Here is a 10,990-nt window from a genome sequence, read left to right on the forward strand (position 1 = left end):
TGTAGGAAGGTGAATATGAACATGATACATTTTAGAGAGCATCAACTGCAACGTTCTCCTAGCTGTTTAAAAACTCTAAGTATTGTGTTTGTGGCCGTGTTTTTATCTAACTTTCTTTTGACAAATGTTAATGTATAACTGTACTTGTTACATAGATAACAGAAATATAACCTCGTATCAAAACAGGTTATGTTTTTTTCATTATCATCAATAGAACTAGACTTGCCCAAAACATGAGCAACCAAACGTCCTTGAGATAATTCAAAAAACAGACTGGATCAAGATATTATTTTCAACTAGTGGCTTCTGAAAACACAGTTTCAAATAAAAGTTATTGACTGTGTTTATGGAAAATTGACAATAGATCTTGATAGAAATGAAGATCACAATATTTTCCGGCAGTTTAATAATTTTTATTTTGAGTACTTTGTAACTCTAATTATCGATCATAGTAAACTGTACATGCCACAGTAGGGATTATTTTTTAAACTCACGGATACCATGTACTTCTAAACTGTGAAGACTACATGGTCCACTGAACCTGATCTCCATGTTTCATGCATTGATAATGTGATGCCAAGATAAAGATTTGAAGTCAAAAGGCCATTTATATATACATGTGACAAGAATTCAATACTGGCTACAATGCAAAACCAAACTTGAATATAGGCAATTGATAGCAAGAGCTCACATTTAGGGATTACATCGAAGAAATATCACCTCAAGACCTGGTCGTAGAGGCAAGAATTTCACTTCAACCCCACCAGAAGTTGATCAATCAAAGGAAGAAAAACGCAGGAGATATGCACAATGGACAATAGAAAAAATTTAACCTGAGTACCCCAAAATATGGAAGATGATTGTGAATTCATTACTATTGGGCTAAAAATATAATATTTGATGAAAGGTGGAAAGCCTACGAAGGGGTTAATTTTTCAAGATGACCGCCGTTGTCCTAGTTACCAGGATTGTTTCACCGCCTTTTTATAGTGAAAATGCGTATGCAGATGTAGGCCTACCTTTAAAAAGCTGTAAAGAAATAATTGTTTTATAATTCGCATTTTTTTTTACCGGCGCCTACCCACAATGATTAAAATATTTTTAAAAAAATGATAACATTAATTGGTATTAAGAGACGCTTAAGCAAATTTACATAATCTAACTAGATCTACAAAACACAGACACAGCGTGTGAAGCCACTGACATTGTAATGACAGTAGAATATTAAGGACATGGATTGTTTTTGTTTGGAGAGTAAAAGCTGTATCGTCTGCGAAGACTAAAATTGTTTTGTTCGATAAGTTTGGTATGTATATTGCTCTGATGTATGTATTGTACCTAATGCTTTATAAGATGAGTTATAATGCGACTGCAAGTATGTAAAGGGATGTGAGGTGGTGGGGGGGGGCATTGTCTAATTAATTTTAGGATCTATCAGTAGGTGGGTGTGTGGTTTGTAAAATATAATCTTTATCCAAATTGTTTTGTTTAATAATTGTGTGAAGATATGTGTGCGCTACTCGGTGGAAATTTTTCTCCTGCTCTAAGATGAGTATGCATGCTGGGGTGTTTTTATCGTGTGTACACTGAATAATATCTCTGATTAGGTAATTGTGTGTGTTCCTCCCTGTGATATTGCATTGTTGGTCAACATGAATTAACTGTATAATTGTATAGTAGGATGTTAAAAATATAAGTAAGTCTATAAATGTGGGTTAAATTAGGGTCAGTCTGGGATTTCCGGAGAAATGTTATAACAGATGTGTTAACATTTTTATCGCACCGTTCAAACAGGAAAAAATTTCAATGATGGCTACACCAGGGGTCGGCAACATTTTGAAGCGGAAGAGCCAAAAGTTACAATTTTCAAAATTTCCTTGGTTTTAAAGAGCCACAAACATTTTTTTTATTTCAAATATTTTATTTTTTTATTAAGATTATTAGTATTTGTGCAAGGAGCTGGAGAGCCGCATTTTGATATCAAAAGAGCCGCATGCGGCTCGCGAGCCGCAGGTTGCCGACCCCTGGGCTACACGAATAGGGTTCTATCAGTTGTGAAGTTTTTAAAATTAATCTACACGCAGAGGTGGACAATTAAATCAATCAATTAGACTTCATGAAATGTCTTTTAAATGTGTAACACATATCGCAACTGTGTTTAAACCATAATGGCATAGCCTTTTTATATAGAAATCAAGGACACATATTAAGGTTTTTATCACTTTTCAATCAAAAATATAATATGTTAAAGATTGTATGTTTTTAGAAACAAAACATTGCGTCCCTTTTATTTGGATTATTCCCAATTCCTTAAATATACTTAATTTGTCAATTAAACAACAAATTATTTCCCTTCAAACTTTCAAAATATGAATTAATTTTTTTTTGTGAACTAAAATAACAACATGTAAACTGCAGTAAACCTAATCTAGTATACACATTTAAAATGAGCTAAAATAGAAAACATCTAACCATGTAAAATATGCATCTGCTACTTTGGGAGCGGGTCGGATGTAGCTCAATATAAAGTTGTGTGCGATTCAATATGGAAGACCATATGTTGATACAATCCTCAATCAAGTTATTGAAACTGTCATGTAAAGCATTCATCACACGTGTCTGAGAAGTCGAGTGATTGATTGACCCATTTAAATTCTCGGCCTTTTGGCTAAGATCAACGTGGTCTATATCACACGGGTTCTGTACGGAGGTCTTAGCTGTGGCCGCAGCGTTTCCTAATGTTAGTCAGGTACCCATCTGAGGTGGGTAGACATAAGGACGTCCTACATATATGACATAATGTTTGGTTAACTTAATTGTCAATTCTGCTACATTGAAACACATAGGTGGTCAACTCGCTAGTTGTTTGGAAAATATACATTGATGCTATTATTGTGTTTCATATAAACAATAAACCTCGGTATTTAAATTGTTTTTTCATACATTAGTGTACATGTTTCTTGCACAGATTCTTTCAAACGTATTAAAACAACAAATATATTCGAAAAAAAAAACATGCTGAATACTAAAAGTACAGCACTGTAAACGATAGGCCCATGTTTGAGATTTTAAAAATAAAATAAGACAACAGACACAAGACATAGGCAGGACAGAAGTAAACACATGTCTGTAGACAACTATATATAAAACAACACACGCATGGCTTAGGTGGCAAACTAAAAAAAAACTATTTTATTTTCTATCGATTAAGCTAATCAGAGATATTTTAATTGTATTTTAACAAATGTTTCTAACGGTACATTTAACTAATCTTTCTATCGCCCTAATTTTATTGCATATAGCCTATTTTGTCGATGGTCGATGTTATGATAATACGTTATGGAACAATATGTTAAATACGACTAAGACTGGATTAACATAGTCAATGATTAATTTAATTGGTGAACAACTCGGATGTACGGAGTGAGTTTTACCAGCAACACGGTGCAACTGCTTAGATCAACGTGATCCTTAAATTTGTACTTTGAAAATCTTAACAATTTTTTTTGCGGTAGTAAAAATAAAAAATCTGCTTCTTTCGTTTGAAGCTGCAAAGCTAGACATATCATTGTTCTAAATGACCTCGGTCGAATAGATTTGCATAATGCATATTTTAGGAATACAGTAACATTCGAATTGAAAGAAAGAAAAAAAAAACAGTTTTTAATACGTTAAAACAAATGTTGATTAAAAATGTCTATGAAATAAAAGTAGTACAGCTATCAAATTTTAACTGATTCAATTAATCGATATAAGGAAAAAGGAACAAAAATATACGATTTTTTTTAAACATCACGTACAGGAGAGCTAAGTATAAATGTCTTTCACTGTTTGTCTTTTTGTTCAGTCTAATAACTTGGTTATTGCAATGCATGCCAGGAACCCATCGAGTTTAGGAGATCCGAACACAGTCAAACACAGTCCACACAGCATAGAAAACTTCCAACCATCATCATTTTCCCTTGTTCAGGAAATGATATGTTCTATTTATTATTGAGAATGCACCGTTATAAAAAAAATGGGTGCTCATAGGTAAATATTTTATTTCGATTGAGATTTTTAAACGGGCGTTTTAAAATTACTTCCCATATTCTTTTCCCAAAAAAATCAAGGGAGACAACACAGAAGCACAAAACATTTATTAATAGCTAAAAAACCCAGATTAAAAAAAATACATGTTAATACATTTTTTAGCAGTAATTTAAGATATTATTAAATGATTAAATATAGTTAGTTGATATTTAATGTTGAATTAACAATATTTATATAATTAGAAAACGAAAACCTTGAGTTTTTTAAATTGATTTCAAAAACATTCAAATCATTCAGGTTAATTAATAGTCATGCGCAGTTTCGTAGCTTAGGCTATATTATTTGATTTTTTTTGTAATGACAAGCAAATCTGTATGTAATGTGCCTAAATATGTATCTAATGTGCATACATCTGCTTTAAAATACTATGAGCTAAATGATTAATCTGAGGCTGTTAATTTCTGACATAAGCAAGTGCTAATCAAAAGATATTTTTTATTACGTAAGTCAAGCTACTTGTACAGATGGGGGGGGGGCTGTTATTATCTATGGCCACTACCTGTTGCGTGATGCAAATATTGACCCGTGCTTAAACTCGACAATACGATTAAAAAGACTCAGCTGTTTACTCGACTACACAATGTTTCAATTTAATGCCACATCGAATCATAGTAAACACAATCCACGATAATAACAGTTTAAGATATATGAAACATATAACACGTCCAACACACGATATACCTAACTCATGACATGTCTAAATCCGGATGTTCAAACTTACACTATACAAAACTCAAGATTTAACAACCTCAGAATATGTCCAACTCATGATATACCCACCAATGGTAGCCACTAGGACTGAAGCCCCTATAATCCCTTCCATTCTCCCACAATACCTCTCCTTGTTTATGTTATATGTTTTATATGTTTTCTAAGCTTTAAACTAATAATGCTTTATCGATCACTTAGATTCACTTACTCGATACACTCTTAAAATCAAATTTAAATGGAGATCTACAGCCAGTAGTGAGGGTGGGGAAAAGCAGTACCACCAATTGTGAGAATGGGGGGGGGGGGTAAATGGAGATCTACCGCCAGTAGTGAGGGTGGGGGAAAGCAGTACCACCAATTGTGAGAGTGGGGAAAAGCAGTACCACCAATTGTGAGAGTGGGGAAAAGCAGTACCACCAATTGTGAGGGTGGGGAAAAGCAGTACCATCAATTGTGAGAGTGGGGAAAAGCAGTACCACCAATTGTGAGAGTGGGGAAAAGCAGTACCACCAATTGTGAGAGTGGCGGGGGATTAAGATGATGAGAAGATCCAACACACAGTCCAAGTCAAAATAGAATGTTCTTTATTAAAATGTACACAATCAACTTCCTACCTATCTAACTAACCTATAGTATACACTATCTACTTACACTAGCTAACTATAACTTCTATCTAACAGCACACTCTATCTAACTGTACCCTCCCATGTCCATCCTAACACTATCTACCTCTAACTCTCTACCTAACTCTATATTTCTCTGACTGTTCTCCTACCCTACATATCTCTACTTACACTAGCTAACTCACCCCATGCGGATCATCTCAACGACAGAATCGTTGAGCCTCTCTCCGACTGTGTCGCTGAGAATAAAACCCTTTGGTGGTTTCTCAGTCAACACTGTCGTTGAAAATAAAACAATAATTAAACATGCTCTCCACATTTAGGAAAGCATAAACTGTAGGTGTTTTGAAGCTAATATTCCAGCCATTTTGTTTTGACGAGAGCTAGTCCAGATCTAGACTAGATCTACTTGATCAACGATTTACACTGATGTAAAACCTACGTAAATCAAATCTACAAGATCAGGATTTACATTTAGATCTAGAAATCTACATTATTGACTAGAGAGAAAAAGTTAAAAGTATGCCTAGTGCGTCGAAAGTAAATGATAGAATCTAGATCTAGAAAATCTAGATCTAGTAATTTTTCAGTAGCACGGCACTAGCTAGATCTAGTCTAGATTGACTAGATAGAAAGATAATTATTTCTGTGGCATAGCTGTCCTTTAGCATTTAGGATCTAGATCTACTCAATTTTAAATCTCTTCTATTTCAAATTGTTTGTAGATCTATAATAATCTATATCTACAAGATTAGGCTTAGGTCTAAAAATATACTAAAGTTAAAGCTACACAAGTACACATCATTCCTAAACTTAATGCCATTAATGGCTAAAATTCACTGAGCATTGTTGCACTTAAGACTTAAACGTAAGGCCTAAATAAATACTAAATAAAATTATTACGTTAGCTTAATTTTCGTGACAGCTTTTCTCTTCTTTTTTGCCATGCTTAATAGTTAATTTAAGTCACTTTCATGTGCTGGTAGCTTAAAATAAAACTTGTTTAGGAAGTTTATTTCTTTCTCCCTTTCATAATGCTGCAAATATGAGTAAGACGCTTATTATTATAATTAAATAGCTGCGATAAATAATCATTTGCATCTTTTTGGGGGTATTTCTTTTACATGAACTGTGAAATACGGTATCTCAAATTTTGCGCGTAACTCAAAGCGAAATATTACTCGCTCAACTGCTCGTATTTAAAAAAATCTGGTATGTCGAGGCACTAGAATGTTGAGGTACCACAGGATCTACTATGTATTGAAAGAAAACATAAATTAATTATAGAATAATAGGCAAATATAGTAATAAAGTAGGCCTTATAGCTTTAGATTTTATTCAGCCTACTAATAAATAATTAAATAGGCCTAAAGTAGTACTAGATATTAGTTAAATCACTAGTATTGTGTAGGGTTATTTTTATTAAAAAAACAGATCACATCTTATACATTAAGGCGGGCTCAATAAAATAAAAATAATTTATTTAGGACCTAGGCCTATCTTTTGGAGATCTAAAATTCTAAATGAAAAATAAATTATTAATTAGACCAACAATAGGCATAGTATGCTAAATCTATTTTAGTATTTAAATTTAAGGCTCGGCCATCTACTAAAAATTTTATAAATGTCATAAAATGGCCTACTTAATTATAATTACTAATTACTGTTAGGCCTAAGTTTAAACTAGAGATAGCCTATTTTATTAGTAGAAAAAGTATTAGTCATAGTTAAGATGGTATAGCCTTATGTAAATTAATGTAATCAGTGTTAGATATTATGATATCGATCAAGCAATTATTATATAATATCGGAAAGGGGCCTAGCACTCTCTTAGTCATTAGTCTATTAGGTCTTACAAGTAGTTTAGCCTATTTATATATTAGCCTATAGGGCCTATAGGCTGTTATTTAAATTAGGCCAAAGGCTTATTAGGAAAAGGCTTAATAGGCTTTAGTTTTTAATTAGGCAACAAGGCAGAGGCTTATTGTTGCTTATAGATTTAATTTGAAATTATTATGATATACGCTACTCTGCGACTATCACTATAGACTGCTATAGAGTATATTATAGCCTAGGCCTATCTAAATAAAATAATTCAACTCACTTAGCTTACTATAATTTTTAAAAATGTTTAGTTAAGTATTCAGCTCTCTATGTCAGCTAAGGCCCATAATTGTAATTATCCTACTGTTAGATCTATTAATTATTTAATAATTAGTAGGCCTAATTATAGGAATTAGGTCTGATACATTAAGTCCTATACATTGGTCGTAGAGTAATACTATTGGGCTAGTAATTATATACAATATCTATACAAGCCTACTTATTGTTAATTTGGAAGTCTTTGCATTGACCTTAGTTTTCAGATGTAGCAGCCTAATTTTTATCAGATTATACCATAAAATCAAAAGTAGACTTGTAGATCTTTTTAAAACAAGGCATGAAATATTAATTTAAATAATATAAATTAAACAAATAGCCTAAATAACAACTACACAAAGTTAAAGTCATAATAACTTTTTATAAAGGTATCTTGAATTTCAACTGGAGGTAGTTTTGATAAATATTAGTATTCTGAACATTAAAATAGGTAGACTTAACATACATTTGTTCTGAAAACATATTTAGAAATTGGTTTTAAAAAATGAGGTTAGGATTGGAGTGATAACTAGTTGAGGATTAGATATGATATTCATTGTGTTTATCCATGTTGTAATTTCTCTTTTACAGGTTCATCCAAAAAAAAGGGAAGATCTGATTTTTACCAGTAATTAGACTACAGCATACTAAATGACACAAGATGTTCTTTCTCTATTACCTCTTACATTTGACATAAAAGTAGGAAAAGGTATGACAATTATTAATAAGCTGCTTTAAATTTTATTATTTGTTTTTTTATAACTTAATTGTACCATTTTTATTTCCAATAATGATAAATATAATTTAGTGTCATTTATATTTTAAAATATTTATATTATACTAGATATAATTTACTTCTATAATATTACTATCCAGGTTTAACAGTCTATGCCTACAACATAGATCTCCAGGACTAAAAGTACACAAAATGGCAATCAGTATATCACAAGTGTAATAACACATGCATCTAATCTGCTTCAGTGGCGAGAACTGGGTGAATCCTCTCAAACATTAATCAGGTAAGTTATCACAAGTTTGCTTTGGTTTATTTTGAACATGTTGATTGAGATAGATTTTTATTTGTATAAATATTGTATTTAAAAAAATATTTTACCTAGTAAAACCAAGTCAGTGGTGATGATTGATACAATATCATTATGTATTTTTTTAAATATTTGTTTTGCAAAATATGCTGATTTGCAGGAAGGATATATATATATATATATATATATATATATATATATATATATATATATATATATATATATATATATATATATATATATATATATATATATATATATATATATATATATATATATATATATATATATATATATATATAACAGTATCATTTAGTGGTTTGTCTTACAAATTTGAATTATTTACTTAATCTGTCTTAACTGCTCAACAGGAACTAGGCATACCTAATGAGCGTCAAGCTGATACAGTAGATGTACAGAAGAGTTTATACACAAGGTAAATATTGATAAATTTTAAGTTTTCTTTTTTTAAGGATACATGTAGTGTTTTGGGAGAAAGGAATTAAATTATTTAAATTAGGCCTAATAGTTTATTTCTCTAGCTTATGTTTCACTTAAAATAACTTAAATTTTTCCCCCTTTATCACTAAAGCAAAATTTTATAGATATCTATGCCATGATTCATCTCATTCAATCACTTTTTTCTTGTTTTGTTTTGATGTATTAAACTAATTTAAACTAAAGATTTTTTTTTGCTAATTTTATTATTTCAGATGGATGATTAAGAAAATCATTTTGTTTTGTTTCAGGAAGTGAAAAGTGATGTAAAAGGCAACTAATACTTCCATCTACCATAGTTAAACAAGAATCTGCAAATGGTGATAATTGCAATAATCTTGATATATTAATGTTTGGCTTTATAATTATATGCAATTGTTTCATAAATAAATTATTTCTCAAAATTTGATGTTTTTGGTTTTCATACTTTGTACATAAGATGCAAGTGATTGAAAGCTGAAAAGTGTTGTATGTAGTTATAGTATTCCCAGCACAAGTTGACATTAAAACAGCTGAAGCCCTTTAAAAAAATAAAATAAAATTATCTAGGAATGCTGTTTCTATTAGCTGAGCATATATTTGGAAAAGAACTTAATTGTTTACCAGAGAATACTGTGACCCAGTTTGTACTCCAGGCAAAAAGTGTCTATGGTTAATATTATTAAGTTAAAGAAAAGTATCAAACAAACAGGATAATATTAATAAGCAAGACCTCCACACTAGAGAAGTATGGAATGAGTGTTGCATGGAATTCAAATCAACTTTGATGTTGCTAATTGCTACACTGGCCATAATTGGCCTACATTGATTTTTGCTGAGGTAGGCAACTGTTTTTGTTTAACTTTAGATGTCGACTAAATAAAGAAGAAAACTGACACGCCAATACCAAAATCAAGAACTTGTAAAGTTCGTGGTTGCTAAACCGAGAAGTCCTGAGTTCAATCTCCCGTGTAGATGAGGCTCTATAGTTGGGGATAGCAACCTATCTTGGGGATACAACACTTGTTCTTGGATTGTCAAAAGATAAGAAAAGAAATCCAGAAAGAAAAGCAGCTGAACGAAGAAGAAAAAGGCTGGATATATTCGGTATCAACTGTACAATTTTAACAGACACACATTTCAAACTACACATGCATTTCAATGACAAAGTTCAGTGAAGCCATAATGTTGAGTTTGACTGAATGAAGAACGATATTGTTATTTCAAGCAAAGTTAAGGTTTATTGTCTTAAAGACATTGTCGTGGATTGATTTAGACTAAGACTTCCCTGTTAAATAAGCCGACAACGATGGCTCTTTTTATTTCTCGTCTTTGATGTTGCTTTCAAGAACTTGTATGAGATTAGATTACCTACATACATAAGGCTACACAGTTTGGAATCTTGGCTTTCTAATAGTGGACCTGGCTACATGACATTACCCCCACCCCGTCAATTACCCCCCCCCCCCGGAGGAGACCCCCCCCTCCCGTATTTACCCCCCGGGGCAATTACCCCTTGTCAATAACCCCCCTGGAGAATCCCCCCCCCCCCGGCCTCAAGTTATGATCCTAACTCAAACTCTATACCTATGTATTTCCTTAATCCTAATCGATAAAAAAAATGACCAAACCCTAAGCATTCACCTCAGCCTAAAACTTAACACATAACCAAAACCAACTCTAGACTTAGGTTTCAGCCTAACCTTGACCATAACACTAACCCTAATCCTAGCCTTAATCCTAACCCTGACCACAACACTAACTCTAATTCTGAATCTAACCCTAGCCCTAACCTTAGCCCTAACGCTAACCCTAACCTTAGCCCGAACGCTAACCCTAACTCTAGCTCTAACCCTAGCCCTAACTCTAACGCTAACCATAACCCTAACCTTAGCACAAACGCTA

The 10,990-nt window shown here is 32.3% G+C and overlaps 1 long non-coding RNA gene across 1 annotated transcript; it reads left to right on the plus strand.

Moving 5' to 3' along the window:
* Nucleotides 1-5,762: 5,762 nt before the first annotated feature.
* LOC131941410 (uncharacterized) lies at nucleotides 5,763-9,512 on the plus strand. Its single transcript, XR_009386637.1, has 5 exons — nucleotides 5,763-5,946; nucleotides 8,157-8,274; nucleotides 8,442-8,584; nucleotides 8,980-9,044; nucleotides 9,358-9,512. It is a non-coding gene; the product is annotated as an uncharacterized LOC131941410 (long non-coding RNA).
* The last annotated feature ends 1,478 nt before the right edge of the window (nucleotides 9,513-10,990 follow it).

Source organism: Physella acuta, unplaced genomic scaffold (assembly GCF_028476545.2).
Source record: "Physella acuta isolate Inbredline_101_S28 unplaced genomic scaffold, ASM2847654v3 ptg000361l, whole genome shotgun sequence".
Taxonomy (NCBI): domain Eukaryota; kingdom Metazoa; phylum Mollusca; class Gastropoda; family Physidae; genus Physella; species Physella acuta.